This window comes from Hyposmocoma kahamanoa, unplaced genomic scaffold, assembly GCF_003589595.1.
Source record: "Hyposmocoma kahamanoa isolate Upper Pololo Valley unplaced genomic scaffold, ASM358959v1 92, whole genome shotgun sequence".
In the NCBI taxonomy this organism is placed as follows: domain Eukaryota; kingdom Metazoa; phylum Arthropoda; class Insecta; order Lepidoptera; family Cosmopterigidae; genus Hyposmocoma; species Hyposmocoma kahamanoa.
This window is the reverse complement of record NW_020654748.1, coordinates 2957507-2980945: the sequence shown is the minus strand read 5'-3', so window position 1 is coordinate 2980945 and position 23439 is coordinate 2957507. Positions and strand designations below refer to the sequence as shown.

The following is a 23439-nucleotide window of genomic DNA, read 5'->3' as shown; positions in this document are numbered from 1 at the left end:
AATATGTAGGGGCTTCGTGCATCAAAAAAAAAATCAGTAACAAATAAACAAAGACATCGAAACCTGTCAGTGATCCTGGCCGAGTTGTTAGTTCTCAATTTATATACATTCTAACAGTGAATCACTTCACGTGACTCACTATACTAATCCGAGTGCGAATTTTGTTACTGGACAAGTTATATTAAGTATAACAAATGAAGTCAAGTCTTGGTACTCTCTAGACGTTCTTTTTACCCCTGACTATTCATCAAACAAGCTACTTATGTTTGTGCCTCCTCGGAGGTCCAAGACGCTGGTCGGAGGTTTATGGATAAAAAAAGGTTAGTTGGAAGAAATCCCTTTATGGGATAAGCTCGCCTTTGTACACTAATATTTTAAATAGTTGGTAAAATATATCATCCGTTTTAGTGGTATCATAAAATGTTTACATGTATATAAACATAAAAAACAAAAAGCAAGTGGTGAAATTACAGGCACGTGGGACTTTTGAGTCGGACATTGCAACTGTTATGAACAGGCGTGTCGCTTACATCAGGCCCACGTCTTGTTCACCCCGTCAGTCATTTGGTATAAAAAGAAACAATAAGCAGAAACTCGAAGATTTATATTTATCTTAGTAACAGCATTCGTTGTTAAAACATAACATGATAACGTGTTTCAATTTACATGAATACATAAATTAAAAACATAAATAGTCTAGAAGCACAATGCATAAGTGTGTGGCGCGATTGCCAAGTCACAAAATATCCAAGCTCCTAATCTAATTTATGATATCTTAGTCATGGATTAGACTGGGAGCTTGGAAACTATAGAGGGTTCAAAAAGACTCCATTACTTCGAAATAAGAATGCAAATAAACTTTGAAATTAATGTCTCAAGTGGATTGAGTTATATCATAGATGTAATTTTCGTATGTATAATAAATTTTCTTGTAATGTCACTTTCACATATGTATCTTTATAATAATGTGAAATTGACACTATGAACTGATGAAAAAAGACAGAAAAGGAGTGAAGAAATACTTATAATGAGAAACATCATAAAATATACTTTACATGACATATCTCTGACAAGCAAAAATAAACAAACCAAAAACTTTGTAAAAATATATAAAAAAGCAAGGGGTTTGCGACATAATCGTCTATTTTATCAAGAGTACCTACATATGAAATTTTCTAAATAAAAATGGACTTTGACGCCCAAATTAGCATTAGGGAGAAGAAAAATTTTGTGTTCAAATAAAATCTAGACAGACAAAAGTTATGAATAAGACGAGGTGAGGACCGGAAGAAATGGCGCGGATTGAGGAGGCCAATTTCCAGTAGTGGACTGAGACAAGCTGATGATGATGAGACAAAAGTTATAACTTGCCAGACAGCAAACAGTATGAGAAAAACACCGAACTTGTTGATGAATCTCATGTGGTATAAATATGACATAATTTTAAAATCCCTACAAACCTACATCAGACAACTGTACGAGAACGCACAGTAAAAAGAGAATAAGAAATCAAAGAATTATATAATAAAAATTAAATACAAATTATGTGTGCAAAACTAAATGTTAATAGAGCCGCGAATCACGTTCAAGTTCAGCGACCCCCATAAACAGTATTTAAACCTCTCCTTAGGGACCAGACGGCAAGAACAAAAAGCCAATTTCATAAAACTATGCACCCGACTGCAGGCCATAACAATAAATGAGCAAAGCTCCAGAACCTGATGCCTCGCCCTATTGCACTTTTCACATGTCATGACAACAAATATTTTAAATCCATTGCCACGCAAGTTCTTGGTACTATTAATTTGGAAAGTAGTCTTGCGGCAATGGAAATAGTGTGAGTGATCGCAGTTTATCGCGAGAATATCATGGTAAGGGAATCTGCAAGAGTCCAACACATACAAGCAATAGTGTGGCGATGTGGAGGCTTCGAGTGCACACTGCTAAAATTACCATAGTGCAGAGCGCGCCAGTCTGCCCCGTGCCGCCGCCAGCGACGCCCGTACGCCGGCGCGCGCCGCCGACCGACACATCGCGAAAAAAGTTTACACACGAAACTTTCAAAAGACTTTCCTTTCAACCCGAACATTGTTGAACTGGAACTGTCTAATCTCCCGAACCCAAAACGTGGAAAGTGACCTTTCTTCAAACCGGAATCTAGAAACAGGTTCCCGGCTGACGCAGGACTTTCGTGAAGTGCTAACTTGATTTTCAGAGTGCAGTGTTCAGTGTAAGTGACTGGATTTTTAAGATCCCATTTAAGGAAGGCTGGACTCTAAGTCAAGAACACCTTGTTGAGGTCGGCTCAGTAAACGTGCTTTTGACAGTTTCAGTAAGTAATAAAGCGAAATTGATAAAGCTGGTGACGAATTTCTCAGAAAACCTGTTTCGACTGTTAATGATTTAAAAGCCAATTTAATTGTTACAAGAAAAATAATTAAAATCTTAAAATACGCAACTGGGGAGAATTCGGACATTAGTCACAGTTACTTAGGCACGATTGTTGAAACAGTCCTTGCCCTTGTCAATGTAAAACGTGAACTAATAATTTCCAATAAACCACTTAATTTGGCATCTTATAAAAAGTATGTCGGTCAGCAAACAATTGCTGTTTTTGTTTAAGTACACTTGTTTTATTTATCAGCATCATGTTCACTTGCGATTGATTTATATCGGATGGCGAAGTCAACATTTTTATTACAATCCAAGCAATGAGTAACAATTTTACTTTCTGAATATTTTAAACCGTTATCTTAGCTATGGCATCAAGTCTGTCTTAACATTAATCTATTTCAAATCTATTTGGTTTAAAACTATTTATTCATTTAAATAAAAAATCTATTTGTTGATTTATATAATTTGACCTAGTAGTAGAAATTCGATAAGAAATCGTGTAAGATTCTGAGACTGCACTACTAGCAAAAACTTTTGCATATTCAGATGATCTGGTGGCCTCGACTGTTTAACATCAATCGAAAGTGCCATGTGTACGGTGGAACCAAACAGATGTGCAAAAACCGATCGAAAAACGACTATTGAGCTCTTTTGTGCTTGTAAAAAAGTTGTGCCGCTAACTTTGTTATTTTTTACTTTGTCAAATTCGCTCTCGACACCGAACTAATGTGGTTTTCTTCTATTTTTGTTTGTAGAGAAATTATTCTCTAACAGTGAGCGTTGAACTTTGCTTAATCTGGTGGACCTCGGAGCGTTTATTACTTTTTACTCCGGCCCCGGTATCGGATACAATTAAATATCAGATTTGTGATAGTTCAGTTAAATGTTCAGTTTTATTTCATAACTGTAGTCGTCCATTGTTAGGAAATAAAGTAGTTTTGAATCGTTTTGAGGTCCGTTTTAGTAGGCCACTCGTTGCCGAATAAAAGAGTTAAGATTTTGAATTCCGCTCCTTGTGTCATTCATTTCGTAATTTATTGAGGTATTAATTAAAACGTTAATTCAATTTCCTAGTTTATTAAAATAAGGTTAAAGGCCGTGTATATATTCATAAGACATTAAATTATTTTATAATCATTTTAAAATAGTTTATTTGACCCGAAATACTCAAAATTGATATGCTAATTAATGTACAATATTTGTGTCCTTCGAGAACTTATCGCTGACATCGAATTCTTATATTTCCGTTGAGTTAATTTCTTTATTTTTGTTATGTTTTATTTGTTTGTTTACAACGATAAATAAGTTTCATATTGAAAAAAATAATGCTGAAAGATTTCAAGATACAAAATTTCTTTCAGTGCACTATTGGTTACGTTTCTCTTTTCAATAGCTAAGCTTATTATTCGGTTAAAGTATCTGACAGCTTTTGGTAATCGGTGACGATAAGACTAAGTTCAAGAATATTGATATCAAAATTTTCACCATCTCTCAAATGTACTTTAGTTTTTAAGCCTCGAATACGTGTAAGATTAGACGTTTTAAAAAGATCTCAATCTGAATCACTCGTGCGCATCTCGAATCGGTCGATTAAATTACAGCTACATGCAAAAACTCGGTCGATCTGTGCGGGCTTAGTTTTCAAATTAGTATAAGAAACTGATCTCTACCTTCTGCAAGGCCAACCTTGTATTTACAACTAAAGATAAACAGCAACCAGATTCTTAGAACAAGTGGTTTCATTTCCTTTTGCAAAATTTATCTACGGCGAAACGTTAATATTGATGAGTCTATAGAGATTTTTCTTTCTATTTTTATCTACACTTCCAATGCCATTTTTATAATCTTAGAAATAATCAAACTCAAATAATTTTTATTTCATACGTAAGCAAATTACACTCGAAATCGATCCCTTTAATTAAACTCAATTACCCATTGGTATAGCAGATTCCCTGAGAAGAATGACGAAGAAACTCTAGCGTTGCTTTTTGTAAATAAAGATTTGTATACATTTGTCATTTACAATGTTTATTTCAAATATGATGGACCAAGACAACCTGCAAGAGTTAAACGGTCACTACAATGGATTTTTGAAATCCAAGTACATTCGTACTTGTTATAGAGTTCGTCCAGGAAAATACTGCTATCTTACCTATTTCTGCCGCCAAGGAATTTGTGAGCATTGCTGTGTTTTGGTTTTGAAGGGTGCTGGTCAAATTACAGGCACATGGCACTTTTCAACGTGGCAGTGCCTCTCAGATCTTTGTTATTTAGGGTATTGAATGACACTCGAACTGTTATGAACATAAAATGATAATAATCTTTAGTGTTAAGTTTTTGATTCACTGTAGTTTTAAACCTCAAAATCTACAGTTAACAAAACTGACGCAAAAATACTTCTTTGGATCAATCCATTTTTTTAGGTTTTTGTTGTTGTTACACATTTTTAACATAGTCTTTTTTTGTGGTCGACATTTTGGCTCTTAGGTCGGTATGGTCGTGTCCATGTCAACAGTGGCTATATATAATAATAGAACCTGTAATGAGCCCGAAAAGTTTGTTTCTTAGGCCTAATAAATACACACGATTTAGATCCGAAAAAATAGTTCCATGTCTATCCTTTAGTTGATTTGTAATCTCTGCAATAGTTGTCAGTTATTTTTTCTCAATTCTTAAGTGTTCATAACGAAACCTAGGCTCAAGAAGGTTATCCTTCACAGTTAACTGAAAGGTATTGCAATAACAACCTATGATAAAATGCAGGAAGGCTTTTGTTAATTTTTTGTTTAAACCGGACATCTGGTGTACTTGTTGTTTAAATGTAATTTAAATATTGTTAGTAGAGAAGACATCGAAAGTATAATAGGAGTATGTATAACATGCATCGCTTATGTTAAGTAAATCATAATTTTTTATAGAAAAAAACGACCTCAAAAGTTCGCGGAATTACATATATTTGACAAGTTTTATTCAAATCAATTACCGGAAAGTGCGCAAAACCGGATTCATCCCCTAGTTAGCCACCCATAGGTGGGTCTTTCCAACAAAAAAAGAATATTCACGTAACAAACAAAAAATACAGTCGAATTAACCTTCTTCATTTTTGAAGTCGGTAATAAATACATAAAACGGTGTCGCATAAACCTATTACATGTCATATTGCCTAATAAACACAAAAATGAGGGTAAGAAGAATTCCGCTCCCTCCGATCCTACGAACAGGTCGCATTCGCATTCGCATGATTCATTTTTTGTGGAAGTGTGATGAAAGTATTCTTTCTGTTTGTTTAATTTTTCAACAGTAGATTAGTCTAGTCCTTAAAATGCATTAGCGCGTCATAACAACGTCCGAGCGTTCATATTAACCACTGGCCACGTAAACCAGAGAGTTTAAACAAAAGACGATTGAAGTAATTCTTTTTTCAAATTAAACGTTCTGGTAATGCGTTTCTTCAAAAATATCCATAATTAAAAGTATTCATATTTAATATAACAATAACGCTACACCCTCATAGCCCCACCTTTATATGGCGAACGGCTCTGGAGCGGAATTCCCTGCCTGCAGACTTGTTCTCTGAACGTTATAACTTGGGCCTTTTCACGGCGAGAGTGAATAGGCATTATTTAGGTGTGCATGCTCCATCGTCGTCCTCATGGTCACTTTCCATCAGGTGAGATGGAGGTCAAATGCGCACTGACACTTTATAAAAAAAAAGTCGCGCACTAGGGAAACCCTTGGTCGCGCGTGACATAGACACACACATTACACCCAAACTCACGAGAGAAATAAATCTAGGCCATACATCTATTTCTCCCGGCCTGGAATCGAGCCCAGGTCCTCTACGTGGCAGTCCAGCATAGTAACCGTTTGGCAATGGAGGCAGTTATCTTATTCCTTCATTCTGTATCTTTTAATTTCATGACAAAGTTTTCAAGTTCTCAACACCATTGTTAACGCACAATGTTTATTTTGGGCATATTTGTTACAGACATTAACGTAAAGAATTTCTGTAAGAAACAAGGACGTTAAACAGTTAATTGAAGCAAAATCACTTAGCATAACATTGTCAAACGAGCGGTTACCAAGGGTTTCCTATTTGTTGAAAATATTTGACCAGTCATGTTTGCAAATTGTTTTGTTTGAGTTGTTCTTGCGAGCGAAGGCCGATTTGGTAATTTTTAGTCAGTTTGTCACTTCGAGTAAATAGTGTAAATACCAGAATATTTACTAGCGATTTGTTTTGTCCAAATATGCGGTACGTAATGAGCATATTACTAGCTTTGTTTTTGAGTTATAAAGTCGATTTGAAAGATTGTTTCTTAAATCGCTCTCAACATTATGAAATGACTTATTTGAAATGGAATTAAAATGATATTGTAGTTTTGTATAATAAAGATTTAAATACGCTTGAGATTCTCATTATTTGGTATGTTGACATAAATAAATAAACAAACATATATGTTATAAATGAATTGTAATTTGACAGACTTTGTAATTGGTAACATAAGTTTGTGATTGAGGATTGCAGATCAAATTTAAAAGCTGTAATGTTTGCAAGTATATAGAAAAATAAATAAATGTAACTTCAATCAATATTTAAAAATTTCGAAACAATATTCATTTACAATATCATTTTATTATTACCCAAATGGATATTGCCAAATACGCTTAAGTCTCTATAATCTAGTCGACGGTCACGTCCAATTACAGTATGCCGTAGCAAATTTAAGTACTGCCACATTACTGCGTTCCAGTTTGGAAGGGTTTGGGTGGTAATGAAGTTACAGGCACACAAAACCTGCGAGTGGTACTGCGAGTCCTACTGTCACTAGGTGTGCATTGTGGAAACGGAAAACCCCACACCACCTGGTTTCATCATACCTCAAGAGCAACTACCACCAGGTTGCGATCTGCGGTGGCCCGTGTGGAAGTCCTTGTGATGATGCGACCTCTTTCCATCGTCATCCCACCTTTTTATCACCTATCCTGTGGTTCCTGGCCACTTGTTTTCAAATTTTAGATCGTTTTTTAATTCCTTTGTCCCGCCATTCTCATTTTGTTTCTTTCCGTCGTCACTCTCTGCTCAATCGTTGTAGAGAGCAGCGTTTCTCGTCTAATTGTGATCCTTTTACCAGTTCCCATCCTAAATTATGTGCCAATTTTAATACCAATCTAACCTACTAATATTGTATAACTCGGCCCTTTCGGGGTAAGTCTGTCTCACGTTTCCGCTCACGCGATGCGCTCCTCCTACCGCAAAATGGCGGCTATTTGGTTTCGCAAATTAGAAAAGGATTCAGTTTAAATACAAGTTTTTATAAATAAAAATTATTATTCTGCATTGCTAAATAAATACCCTCCGTACTACCAAAAAAAAACATCTCAAATAAAATGTAAGTAGTTACCGAAATAGCAATTAATATTAGTTCTTTTACCTGTTATAATTTCGATATCATTACCGGCACCTCTAGGTGTGGTATGCATCTACGGCTGCATGTATCGCGTGAGCGGTTAGTACTTAAGCAGCGTTGTAACTGTTTTTTATACTCTTTTCTTGTTACAGCCTTTTTATTTTGACTTTACTTATGGTATAAATTTATGTAAACAAAAGTATGCTATTTTAGTGCCGTGATCTTGAACACGGCACATTGGCGGTTCACACCCTTTTCATCATTAAATAGTCTTCGCATTCAGTTAGGCTCTGCAGAGACACGATGTGTAAATGGGGTCTTAGGGATACTAGTCAATCCCAATGTGACTGTGGTGCTCCAATACAGTCCATGCAGCACTTACCGTAGTGCCCCTTGTGTCCTAATACCTATACGAGGGAAGATCTATGCGCGGCCACGGACAGCGCAGTCAAGGTAGCAACGTGGTATTCACGGTCCATGTAGTCCTCAAATAGTAGACACGCTAAGAATTGGACTAGTACAACTTATGTCTCAGTCTCAGATCTTTGCGAATTGAAGCTCTGAGAGACACTGCAACTGTTATGGACAATGGTGTCACTTGCCACCAGGCGCAAAACTTGTTCGTGCTGTCACTTGGTATCATGAAAAACGAACAAATTAGCATAAAAAAGGAGCTCTACTGCTATCAAATATGAAAAAAAGAACTTTACTGTAAAAGATACTGTAGTTACTAAAATAGGAAAGGAAATGGTTAACGTGAATAGGTCAAATTTTGTATTTAACATAGTACATTGCCCGTGATTAGGTAAATCGGTGAGACGAATTTAAGAACGAGTTTGAAAGTTATCTTTTTGGTTAACGATTTCGAACGTTTAGTAGAGTTTGTAATAGATAGTAGCGGTTGTTTTTTGTATATACAAGTTGCTGTTTTTTTATATAGCATCAGTGAGTATGTTCCAGCGTGAGTCGCGGGTGCTATGGACACACATATAGACAACCACAAATTACACCCAAATTCATGAGAGAAATAAATGTAGGCCATCCAAATATTTCTTCCGGCTCGGGAATCGAATCTGGGACCTCTGCGTGGCAGTCCAGCATCGTAACCGTCGGCCACGGAGGCAGTAAATATATTTCATTAATTGACGTTCTTTAGTTTGTTTTCTAGATAAATAATGATATTTGGAATAAAATAACAGACATTTATTTTCTATATTTTTACACGAAACTTGCAATAATCTATATTTTCAATATTACGTGATATTTTATTGAATTAAAAAAATAAAGGTCCGTGCTTGCTTGAAAAAAATGATGGTTTTTATACACTAAAAAAATTTACAGTGTACTTTGCGGAAGATAAGAAGACAACCTAGACGTGACCTACTCACTTGCGCACTTGTGCAAATTTAAGTTTGCTCCAGTCACATCCTGTGACGTCGAAAGGTCATTCAGTCAGTATAAAGCGTTGTTCCGACCAAAGACACAGAATTTTAATTTTGAAAATTAAAAGAAAACATGTAATTGTGTATTGTAACAATAAAACTAACGAAAATTAAATTGAAGTGGAATAAAATTTGTTGATTTTTTTATAATAAAGCGTAGTCTATGTGAAAACATTTTTTCCATATTTTAAGATTTTTTGCCCATACATATTTTGTAGTTTATACTACATATTTATCCGAGCCCTACTTATAATATACTAAAGACAGAAATAACACACAACAGAAAGTTGTCGCTGGAATATAAATGATTCCAGCAATCGTAAATCTTTTTCAATACACATAAAAGTCCGGTTGTGAAGTGTAATTACTATCAACTGATTTCAGTTGTCAATTATTTATTTATAGATATTTATCTGTTCGAAAGATACCGTATGTTTGTATCATGTTTTATACAATAAAGTATGTTGCGGATATTCCAAAGGTTCGCACGAAGCGTTACGCTTCCACATTTATATGGCGAACGGCCATGGAGTGGAATTCCCTGCCTGCAGACTTGTTCCCTGAACATTATAACTTGGACCTTTTCAATGCGAGAGTGAATAGGCATTATTTAGGCGTGCATGCTTCATCGTAGACCTCATCGTCACTTTCCATCTTATTAAAAAAAACTTGTTCTTTGTTATTTCTTTAAAATATAGTTTAATTACATCAATAATTCTCTGTTTTTAGTGTAAATTTAGTACGCAATAAGTTCGAGGATTTAACCTCCAACCCAGTGAGGAGCGCGGGATAGCAAAGTAATTTACTTCCATTTTTATCGATAAGGCTAAGACACACTGCTGCCTTGTCGTATTCTATATTCTTTAAGTTCTTCTGTTTAATTAATTTTAATTTCCTTGTGTAAATTAAAATGAAAATTAAAAATGTAATTTGGAAGAGCGGGGTTTCCCAACACAAATAATTTTTACTTAAAAGTAGCCCCAACACCGGATACTGTAATTATTTTGTTTTTAGTAAATAAATAATCTTTGTGTTTTTTTTTGACGTAAACAACGCATTTGCATTTTCGCTTAAAGTATTTTTCTTTGAAAAATGTCAGTTAGAGTCTTTACTATTCAAATGGCTCTATATGCTTTTATTAGGCAATATGATTTTATTCCCGACAATTGCTCGTATAATTTAAAAAACCTAATGAATTTATTTTATTCAAACTTGTAATTAAGACCTTTGAAAACCCTAACGAATTCTTTAAGCTATATTTTTCCATTGTTCTTTGATTGAAGTGTAATTTGTACCAAGCAATTGTAACTCGAATTTGCGGAGAGAAATAAATTTGTTATTATTGTCCAATGAGGTAACAATAAACGACAAAATTCTTGCAATAACAAGAACGTTACGTATTACTACAGTTATTTGGTTTTAAGAATTGCAATCTTTATTTCTTAATCTGTATCCATAATTTATAAAACCATTCAAGCATGTCGTCTTAACATTTTTTCCAATCGGTATCTTAAATTATAATCTCGATTTTGCGATAACGGCGACAGAGATGTGCTATCAAAGATTTTAACGTCGCTTTGACGGAATTATCTCGATGATGTAACGATATATCGAGGTAACGTTGAATCGAGACGATATCGATTTTATCGGTAAACGATATCTGTTTTGATCAAGGCGAAATTTGATTAATACTGTAAGGTAATCATGGTCAAGCTTAGTTTTATATTGCATAATAGAATTAAATCAATTTCGTAGTGATGGGAACAGGATATTTTTATCGTAGAAAGTGATCACGTTAGAACAGACGGGATCAAAAAATGTGTGAAATGTTTTTGCAAAGGCTTACAAACCTGATTCGGACTTAATTAACTTATAGAAATATTTTATAACATGTTTTTGAAATTTAATTAATTTTTCGCAATATGTTCTTAGAAACTGTATCATAACAATAATAATAAAGCCGTTTATTTATTTCAACACATTAATAAATATAAAGAACATTACATATTAATAGCAGTAGAGCTAGCTCATTGTAAAGTGTTCGTCCAGGGAAGTACTGCCTCTTTACCTATTTCTGCCACCAAGCAGTAATGTCAGTATTACTGTGTTCCGGTTTAGAAGATTAAGGGTGCTAGTGAAATTACAGGCACGTGGGACTTGTCAACTTACGTCTCAGGGTGACGGGCGCAGTGGCATTGCCCCTCAGATCTTTATGATTTAAAGATCTGAGTGGCATTGCAAATGTTATGGACAGGTGTATAGCTTACCATCAGGCGCACGTCTTGTCCGATTCGTCCCTTGGTGTCATTCTTCTTTTTGCCATCTCCTGCCGGAGGTTGGCTATCATTAGGGCTATATGGATTTTAGACACAGCTGCACGGAACAAGGATCTTGTGCTCAGGTTGCACCATGTCCGGAGATTCTTAAGCCACGAAGTACGACTTCTTCCAGGTATTTGTTTTCACTGGATTTTAACTTGCATAATTATTATAGGAAGTATTTATCATCACGCATTTTTTGACAGTACTCAAGACCTCTAATTCACCATCTGCAGTACTCTTTAAAAAAACAGACTTTAGTATCAAACAATAAACAGTGTGTGAGACAGCAAATCTGCAATGCTGCAAAATGGCGGTTTGTTTCATATTATGTCATGTCTGCCATGATGTTTTTGATACCGTGATAATCATACGCTCGTTTGTTATTATTATTAAGACAAAGTTCCTAAAAATTCCTTCAATCCTACTGAACTCAAACCGACGTCTGTTGTCTCACCGTGGCTACCGCTCTTACCAACAGATCGCATCAGTTGATTTTTATAATTTCTCATTGTACCTTTTGCGGATCTATGTATTGGATTTAAACCAGTTGTTTTTACATTCAATAAAACATGTTTGTTTACGTTCAATAAACACCGCAATAGACAATATTGTTTAACAACAATATAATAATAGCACTTTTGAATCGAAACGAAAGGTAAACAAAAAGCTGCGTAAGAGATGTGAAATTTAGCAGTTACCAACGTCCAAGTACTGTTACTTACTGATCTCACAATGCTTGCATCGCCGATTAGCAGTTGGCCTGGTCACGGCCATGTGTTAATATACTTTTCATTAAAAAGTATACTTAGGAAGAAGACTGAGGATACCGAGAGCCAGCGAGCTATTCAGTGGTTAGTACTATGCGGTATATATGCAGTTGATCACTCCATTATACTCAACTGCCTCCGTGGCCGAACGGCTACCATGCTTGTCTGCCACGCAGAGGTACAAGGTTCGTTTCCCGGGTCGGGAGAAATATTTGTATGCCCTGTATTTATTTATCTTGTGAGTTTAGATGTAAGAGTATAAACGGGGACTTTTAGCAGCGATGCAATCGCTCGTATATCGATGCAAACGCGCGCTTGCATTGATGCAATCGTATCGATGCAGTCGCATGTTTGTATCGCTGCTTAAGTCGCGCGTGTGTGTAAAGGTAGACAATTAGCGACTGCATTGGTGTAATTTGTGTGATTTAGATCTGAAATAATAAAAACTACTTTATGAAAAAAAAAACCGACCCTACAAGTTTGTGTATTTGGGCCGTTTTTTTTTTCGAAAATTCAGCTGGAAATGCGGTTACGGTCAATGGATTACGCTATCGACAGATGTTAACAACTCAATTTTGGCCTATTATTGATGATTTGGGTAACACTAACATGTGGTTTAAACAAGACGGTGTCACACAGCCACCGAAACAATGAATTTATTGCAAACCAAATTTCCCGATCGCATAATTTCACGACATTCAGCCGTTAATTGGCCAGGTCGATCATGTGATTTAACACCGCTGGATTATTTTTTATGGGGTTATGTTAAAGACAAAGTCTATGCGGAGCGAATCGAATCGATTGCAGCCTTAAAACTCAAAATTCGTGAAGAGATTAACGACTATTTTGTCAAAAAGTGATTAAAAACGGTGATGAACGAATAGACATCTGTAACTGTGATCGTGGTGGACATTGAATCAGATATCAATTTCGTTCATAATTGCCAAACCTTACCTTTTTTTAATACTATAAAAATTTGAATCTAAATTTATTAATTAAATTTTTATTGAATTGATATTCAATTATTTTTTGTGAAATTACTCCACTAGTTTGTAACGACTTTTTAGTCGTAGCGCCATCTATGAGAAATCTATGATGACAGATTTATCACCCAGTTAATACCTTTACAGCTACCAGTCCTGGCGAGAGATGTCGCTATTCACTGTAATAATTAAATTTTAATTGAATTGATATCCAATTATTTTTTGTGAAATTACTCCACTAGTTTGTTATAATTATTAATACAAAGATCGAACACTCAGAAAAAATTCCTTCGATCCGGTCGGATTCGAACCGACGTCTTCTTGCATACCGTGCCAGACGCTATACCAACTAAGCCACGGAACGAACCAACGGACCTTACGAATTTTTCTATGTGCTTGCGTCGTGTCTTTGTACTTGGTCTAAATTTATTGTTTTATTTTGATTTACAAAACAAAGTTCTTGTTGAAAAACCCTATATTTACCAAATTTAATTGAAATCGTTTGTGAGTTGAATCCAAAATACTGGATTCATCCCCTTAGCCTTAGAGGTGGAATATCTTTTTCAAATTTTTTACTAAAAAGAGGTACCCCCTTTTTAGTAAAAAATCATCTAAATCGGTTTATAAATGTCGGTGTAATTGCGTAACATACACAGAATAAAAATACAGTAAAATTGAAAATCTCCTTTTTTGAAGTATAAATAGGTTCATTTCCGACGTATGGGAACAGTCACTTTTTTAATTTTAGCTATGGGTGATTCTTTTACGGTAAGTGCAGTTCGTATGTGGAATAAACCTGCTGGCATTCGTGACTGTCCATCCGTGCCATCTTTCACACACAAATTAAAAGAGCACTTCCTGTCGAGAAGCATTAGATAGTTAATCGGTAACATACATATAAACTAGTAATTTGTTATCATAATATATATTCTGTTTACGTATGTATTTTTGTATATAAAGTTCATGTAGATCTGTATGTATGTCATTCGTATATTACCATCATTTATGTTTTTTTTTCACATTTAGATTTTAATTTTATTGTACAATAATTAGTTCCGCAGACTTCACTTTTACACCACGGCTAGGGTTGACTGGAAGAGATCTCTTCTAGAGATAAGCTCACCTTTGTAGATGAGTGTTTTATCTGTCTTTTCTTTGTGCAATAAAATTATATATAATTTTATATTGCCACCCTTAAACTACTAACATCGTCAACCCTCGTAAACGCGATTATAGGTAAATTATTTTTAGACAGAACCACATAGCCCCTAACAACATTAATAGATGTCACTTATAATTTTAACAAAAATGAACTGTACGCTTCACAACATAGAACACAAAATTCGGAATCGTAGCACTTTCCGTTAAAAAATTTAAATTTGCATCCATTCGTGTTACAGTCGACGATATAGGGTCGTTTTTTTTATAGCAAGAAAATTAAAATAGAAATACAATTTTAGTTTTGAAACCAGAATTTGTGCAAACGATAGCACTTTGTCGCAACTACTTGCTCCTTAACTCTCCTAAGTTACTGCACTGTTTGCATCAGAGTTACTGCGACATGGTCCCACGTTTTAATGTTGCAAGTTAATTTGGACAAACCATCAGCTTAGCATTACATTAGCGATGTGCTATCAAATATTAGCCGACCTTGTGCTTATTATCTACCTGTGATTTGAGATACGTGTATGCCTAGTTACGTATTGAGAAACGTATAGTGGTGCATATAGTTGTTACTTTTCTATGACTGTTACTTGGTTTATATTTTAATTTCGTTGCATAATATGAATATATAAATGCTTGTGTTTTACATTATTTTTAATTAGCGAAATTATGTAATATTTAATTTTTACCGAAATAAAATTTCATGTTTACATAATATCAGTATAATAAGCACTATATTATTGGTTTAAGGTACAATTTTCATCAAAGAATTCGTACCTTTTCTACAAATCATCTTCTTAGAGTGAATGTGATTTCCATGTAATTTTTTCAGAACGAAGACAAAAATGTGGTGGTAAATGTAGTAAACGCTATTGCGTTTTAACATTACAACATTATTATGTTTGTAGTTAAAATATTAATTAGTTAAATCATACTTACCTCTTTCAGATATTATATTACTTTGATGATATATGTGAGCAAGAAGTTTATAAGAATTTCTTCAATAAAAATCAGTAAAAACTAACTATGTGAAAAGGCATATGCGGGGTTTTCACTTTAAGGCGACGAAATAGAACTGTAGCCTACCGCTTAGTAGAGTAACTACATGTTAAAATTGCCAACCTCTTTCCCTTTGCTTTTAATTTTGGTATTTAATTTAGCATACCTTTGTGTGAACGAGTTTATTATCGGACAAGTGTTTAAATTTTTAAGAGGACCATCGTAATTATGAAAAAAAATAGTACAAAAATGACTTATAATTACATAGCAACAAGCATGTTGTTTAAGGCTTGTGAAACGACATGATGACGTATGGTCAAAATTGGGTTTACGTTACATCGTTTTAGTTCTTAAGCTACTTTGTAATTTGTTCGTATAACAATTAAATTAAATTATAACAAACTAGTGGAGTAATTTCAGAAAAGTAATTGGCTTTCGTGGTGATCAAACTTAAAAATAACATCACACATGTACTATGTTGCAAGAACATGATGTAACTAGTATAGTTTACTTATTATTTCCCATGGCCAACACTAGAACATGTCAACTTATTACAGCTTATTACATCGTCATGAAATCTCATGAGATCATGTGTTGTCAAAAGGGCCTTGACACATAGTCAAACTGTCAACCTTCATAACAAACAAACTTTCATACATACATTTATTTATTGTAGCACCTTGACTTTATGGATGAGTTTAATATTTACAATGGTAATTATCTGTCGATAAATTATGCGAAATTACTTTGACTGTCAATATTTAATGATTTTTTAACTTGAGTATTGGCAATCGTGTGCTGATTTCTATCTAAACATGCAAAGGTGCTGAGGTCTAGGTCCTTGTAATGGCATTACAGGTGTATTTCTATTTTAGACAACACCCTGGGAAATAATCTTATCTTACACCCGCAGTTTATTAACCACACTCATAGTCTCGCACTAGGGCAAGTCTGTATTGCGGGTGGCATGGACACACATATAGACAATCACAAATTACATCCAAACTCACGAGAGAAATAAATGTAGGCCGTATAAATATTTCTCTCGATCCGGGAGTCGAACCCATGACCTTTGCGTGGCAGTCCAGTATGGTAACCGTCGGCCACGGAGGCAGTTGAATAACAAATAGAATAGAAATAGAAACAATTTATTGCAACGCCACAATATTAAAAAAAAACCCAAAAAAGTAATGTAAATAAAAACAAAAAAAAAACAAAAAGACATCGTAGCAAACATTTTGATTTAGAAGTGTTTGCTCTACGGCCATTCGTGTATATAATTACTTGCCAGATGACATAAAAATGTCAGATAGTACGACTTTTGACAAAACTTTAAAGATGTGGCTAATTAAAAATAGTTTTCACAGTTAAAATGATTTTTTGATTTTTTTTTACTTATAACCCCGCACTGGGGAAACCCTGTAACGCGGGTGCATGTACACACACGTAAGTAGGCAGCCACAAATTACACCCAAACTCACGAGAGATATAAATGTAGGCCATACAAATATTTCTCCCGACCCTGCGTGTATAACTGCGTTGTAACCGTTTGAATAAATATGGTTATAAGCATTGACTTACAATTCGTCGGGTCCGCGCTAAAAAGTGTCCGAACTTATAGGGCGTTAAAATATCGTATACAGAGCGTCATTCACGCTTTAGTCTTCGTTTGTTCGACTGACAGCGAAGCAAGCAGAATTAGACAGTACTGCGATGACATTACAATTTAAATTCAACGTTTTAGCTTTTTCATATTCCTTTACATGTCACTACGTTTAAATAGGTTGACTTGGGACATTTTTTTCGTGGTTTTTGTATTAGACCCGTCGTCCATTTATTTGTAAGTCAATGGTTATAAGCAATATGAACAAATATAAATGAAATTAATGTAATAATGAATTAATGAGATTTATGTACAGGTTTATTTAAATTTCATAATTAATTTGTACCTTAAACATTGTACGCCCGTAGCGGGAAGATTGTGAGGAATGTAATTATGTTCATAAGACTTCAGTGTTCACCACATTCAAACAATAAATGAATTCTATTCTATACTATTTTATTAATTTAAACAACTGCTCTTACTATTAACTTAAAACTATACTGATACATGTGCAGCTGTGGCATATGCAAAAGGATCTCATCCAGCTATATCCACAGCCAAGAATAGCCGTGACGCTGGTTTTCAATGGACCCTAGCCGAATTAGTGACGGACGTGTGCGTTGGGAAGTGAAATAATAAAATAAACTACGTAATACTTATTTCTTGAATTTGGGTGGGAGGGAGCAGGGTTATTGACTGCTCCAGTGTAGTTATATGTGAGGGTAGTTGGTATGATCGCACGATGAATCCTCTCGTATATCATTGACAGCTGCGAAGATTTAGAAAAGTCAGTTGTTAATGGCGGCCATCTTGAACTTGCCATATTAAAAAAATTTTTGGTTCCGGTAGAACCTGATTAAACAACTTGACAACTTTTATTTGAGAGCCGTGTGCCCATCTCCGACGCTTTGGCGTGCAGCCTCTATCCTACCTAATGCATTTTTCCAAGATTTCCAGGAATTAAATTGAATTTTATTTACCGAATATTAGATAGATAGATAGATAGATAGATAAAAGCTTTATTCACCACCATGACATCAGGTACATGATATAGGCATTAACTTATATGTATATAACAATAATGATATTCTTATCTACTAATATTACACTTGGAAGTCATGGCAGTGAAAAAGGCGCTGGCTCAGCATAAATGACGCGGCTGCCTGCGACACTGGTATTCTGCCAGGACCCTATAGGATAGAGACGCCACTCGCAATCCAACAAAAATCTGATTTAATTTTTAAATTATTAATTTTCAATCTTCTTCCTCCCAACCTCCACACATAATACACTATTTGCAGTCCTGAAACGAGGTACAGCCAAGAGCATAACAAACCTTGGACCTTGGACCGTTCCTATCGCAAGCGGCACAGAGTTGAAATTAAATCTTAAATCTTAAATGTCAAGCATGACGCGCTCCCGACCCTGTACGTGGACACACAAGAGACAACCGCAAATACCCTAGCCACTCATATCCCCAATTTTTTGCAAATTTAACAGATGCTCCCGCAGCTTTAGCTTAAACGTTTTTTTTGAGACACTGTTACGGATAGGAGGAGGAATATTGTTCCAACAACTAGTGGCTAAGTAACGGAAGCTCCCTCTAAATGCAGCGGTACCATGCCGGGGGGTTGCAAGCAGAAATAGCCTTGTCGACCTTGACCTAAAACGAGAGTTTGCCGTGGATGACCAAGTGAGTTTCTCGTACAAATAGTCAGGTACGTGAGACTGAACAACATCAAATAACAGCCCAGCCAAATACAATTTAAGGCGTCCACCTATTGCCAGCATGTTCGACTTATTCAGGAAGGGTGTCACGTGGCTCCGAGGTGGTATTAAGAAGCAGAATCGTGCACATGAATTTTGCACTCGTTGCAGTAGTCTGTGCGTTCTTGCCAACAGACACGGACCAAAGGCAGTGAGACAGTAATTAAGTTTAGAAAGTATAAGAGATTCGCATAAGTGAACCCGCAAGTCCAGAATTAACAAGTTACGAATGTTATACATGACCTTTAATCTATAAAGACAATTCTGTACAACTTTGGCTACGTGCCGCTCAAAGCGCAGACGATTGTCCATAGTGACACCCAAATTTTGAACCTCCGACACTAACTCAATAGATCCATTCAACACTTTTACCTGGGGTGAACGTGACTCTATATCCTGAATCTGTTTTCTGGATCCCATTATCATGAATTTGGACTTAGTAGGGTTCAGCACAAGAGAGTTATTACCTGACCATGCGGCAAGACGATTCAAATCATTAATAATTATAATTATTAATGTAGTAAATAATTAAGAATTACATCAAATTGAATTGAATTCACATTAGAAATAATAGTATAACAATAATTAATTTATTTAACTTTAAACAATGGAGTGGTCACTTACAAAGTAGCACGCATCGCATACTGGTCTTATAATTATATTAATCGAATCGCTCACTCTCACAAGAAAAGGCCAATATCTCTTCCGTATTATGGCGAAAAAGTCGTCTACTCTATTCACGGCAAACATGCCAGACGCACTACACCGCCAGGGCAGCCGCAGCATAGCGCGAAATGCATTATTGTAGTGAGCTCTGAGTCTATCAAAAGCTCGCTTAGTGTAATGGTACCACAACTGACTAGTGTAGAACGCCTGTCTGAACCTGCCTGAATGCCTATCTGTGGAGCTAAAAAGGATGACACCTGCAAGCCACTTTTTAAAAAGCTAAATGCCTCTTGCCTGCATGTACATTAGAGATATCTGCTCGCTTGTGGTTATCTACAAGCGAGCAGATATCTCTAGCCCACACCTCTTTAAAAAACGCGCTGAAGTATTACAGCGACTATTGAGAGCTAAAAGAATGAATCTTTTGTGTCAACCTCCTTGCTTTAAAATCATATATGAAAGAAATTCGTTTAATATGTCAATTAAAATATATAACCATTTGTCAAACCACATAAAACATTTAAGGGGACACGAATTAAAAAAAACTTTAGCATCTTGGCTAATGGACCACTGTTTTTATACTGTAAAAGAATATTTAGAATTTAGGACTGATTAATTTTTAGTTTTATTTTATGACATATGTAATTTAATTTTAACTTAAATAATTTGCATACCTGAATGCAGGTTGAATACTGTTACTATTACGTTTTTATAAGGTCTTGAAAAACATGTGTTTTTGTGTATTCTTGCAAATATAAACTTTGACTTTCACTTTGACTGACAGTAAGCCCTAAACAGAGTTATTTTTACTTGAACGGAGCAATGAGCGAACCGACGTGTTACTCTTCATTATTGTATTCTTTATTTCGTTTATTAATTCTTTTTATTTTCTTTTCTTTGTCTGTGTTATCAATTTTTGTTTTTTTTGGAATTATGTGTTGTAGCGTTGCAATTAATGTCTATTTTATTCTATTCTATACAAAACTTATGTAGAACGATACGGGACTGTTCTTTCTGGGAGAACAATTACCTAAATGTCAGTGGTAATCGAGCTACCTACATATACTTAGTATGTTCTGGGCCGCTAATAACTATCGATTTATAGTTTCCAACATGACGCGGAAATGGAACGTTGCATTTAATAATGGAATGCAGCTTAACTTCATCTGAACTCCATGACAGTTACAAATTGTAGAAAATCCAAGTTTCCAATTTCTAAATCGGCTAAGCTATCTCTATACGAGATTCGAAAACTGCGCATGACCAAAGCAACCAAAAAACGCAAGAAATTTAAGTTATTTAATAGCAATACTTTCTCCAATCGGACGGAAACTCACCAATAGTTTATTAATTTGCAATGGCTGCTCTTTGAGCCGTGAGTTGCTTGTTAACAATGCCTATTTGCTTACAAATCATTTTAAGAAACTTGATTACATATAGTTGGTTTGTATGTGGCTGAGATAAGCTATTAGGAAAAGCTAGTTAATATACTGTTTTCAATAACTGAATAGTTTATTTATTAAACAGATGGCCGTGGGTTCGAATCCGCGCTCGCAACTTCGGAATCTACGTGCGTAATTTAATTTGAAATTTAGTATGAGCTTTTGGATGAAGACAACATCGTGATAGAAACCTACACATCAAAGAAGAACCTGCGAAGTCCGCAACCCACATTAGGCGTGGCTGACCATGGCTTAAACACTCGCCTGAAAGGAGACCCGAGCCCACCAGTGACAGCAACATTCTATACTTGAAATATCGTATGTTTTTCTGGAAAATATACAAGATGATTACAAAACATTGCAACCGTACTCAACTAATCAATCAAAATATTACTTTAACGAATTAGAAATAAAGTTAAAATTGCTATGTTACTGAGCTAAAAAGGTTCTCATTAATACACCCGCTTATTTCCGTTAAACACGAATGACTTCAAAATTTAAAATTTAAAAATAAAACTGTTACGGACCTATAAAAGGTTACGCGGTCAAAAAACATTCGACAATCTACTTCTTCTTTTTATCGTACCGATGGAACATCGATGCTTGCGTCAACTGGCGTAAGGATCTTACCGATTGTTGCCTAGGGTGCACCAGACGTACAGGCAAGGAATGGTAGGAATGCAGGAGACGCCTTTCGGTGCACCCGAATCTCCAATGTTATCGTTATTTATTTATTTATAGAAGCATACTATACATGTTAAAGTTATTAGTTGGATATTGGAGTTAGCAGCAGTGGAGCGCCCGGGGAAGTACTGCCACCTTACCTATTTCTGCCGCGAAGCAGTAATGTGAGCATTACTGCGTTCCGGTTTTGCGGGTGCTGGTGAAATAACAGGCAGTTGAGACTTATCAACTTATGTATTAGGGTGACGAGAGCAGTGGCAGTGCCCCTGAGATTTTTGCGAAGCTCTAAGACTGCAACAGTTATGGATAGGCGTGTCGCTTACCACCAGGCGCACAACAACACAAACATATAAACTAAATAATAAATATTTATAACCAGTGAATAATATCTTAGCAACAATAATAACAAAAACTCAAAGGTTAATCTGAACAATTTTTCAACCTTAATAAAACTTAACTAGGTCACCGTTACAGTTACAAAAGCCGCTTAAGTCCATGTCAAAAATTGAATTCCGCCGGAAAGTAGTTTACTAAGTAATTACTTGTAGAGTCAGATATGTGACTGAATGTACATTAAGCAAAAGAGAGAAACGGAAAAAAACGTCTGTCATTCAACTTCACTTGGAACCTTTTTATTAACGTATAGTAAGTGAAACTCTTCGCAATTTAAAAGGAAAAATAACCGCATTCTCGTTGTACAAATTTGACCTCGACATCAATCCAAATGACTTAAACAGATGGTTTCTGTCTAATATTTACTCTATTCTTAACAGCCTCCCATATTGAATGAGCCTTAATGCACCACAAGGTCATTCAAAATTGTATGAACCTTTATGTGAGGAAGGTCATACATACAGACTGAGTTAATAATACAAACATTGTAAGAGAAGTGACGATTCAAATTGTTCTGCTTTCTCTGAGCGTTATTTGGTGAAATTGGCTTTATGAACATCATGCAGGGAATTTAATATAGAACTGCCTCCGTGGCCGGACGGTTACCAAGCTGGTAATGGTTCTCTCGTGAGTTTGCGTGTAATTTGTTGTCTATGTACGTGTCCATGGCACTCGCGACACAGGGTTTTCCTAGTGCGGGATTAAAAAAAATATTGTGTATAATTTAACTGGAGAGTATGACGTAGATAACAATACAATACAATTAATATTTTTTATTGCACACCAAGGGACATTACATATGACGTCCAAAACAAAGTGTTAGACTGTAGTTAGTTAGATATTTTCCAAGGTATATTTAGGTAAATTCTTTATCAGTTGTTAACCAAACAAACATATGAAACGCAGACATGATGATTTAACAAAAAAAAATACTGAAAAAAGAGTATAGGCCTGGAGATCGAAGTAATATATGTCAAGATAGGTTTTATCATGTTGCTTAATTAAAATACTCAAGGTTAGACACCATTGAGGAAGTTCAAAATAAATTCTTTCCGACGTTAATTGACTTTTTAACAAGTAACAATACAAGTGGATTAAAGCGTAACACTTATTAGAGGTGGTCGATTAACTGTGAATCGATGTTTTTACCCTGATCTCGATTGCAGAGATTCGATGAATCTATTCGAAGGCCAGTACGATTGTCTCTTCACTACCCGTCAAAGTGTCTCTATTGAGTAGAAGACGGCAATGACATTAATTCGACGGCATTAAGACCACTTTTCGGTTTGATTGTAAGTGCTGGTAATGAATTTTCCGTTGTCTATTGATGAACATACCGTAGCGAAGGTAAATTCACACGCTCGGTGTAAATATGACTATATTACATGCAATCATACGTTAAA

General features: G+C 35.4%; 1 protein-coding gene across 1 annotated transcript in view; it reads left to right on the top strand.

The window, feature by feature from the left end:
• The first annotated feature begins 1602 nt into the window (after window positions 1–1602).
• Window positions 1603–23439, top strand: part of LOC113236641 — a 229229-nt gene continuing 207392 nt past the window's right edge. The window contains exon 1 of the mRNA XM_026472803.1: window positions 1603–2332. The gene's annotated coding sequence lies outside the window, so the exon portion shown is untranslated. The remainder of the gene's footprint in view (window positions 2333–23439) is intronic.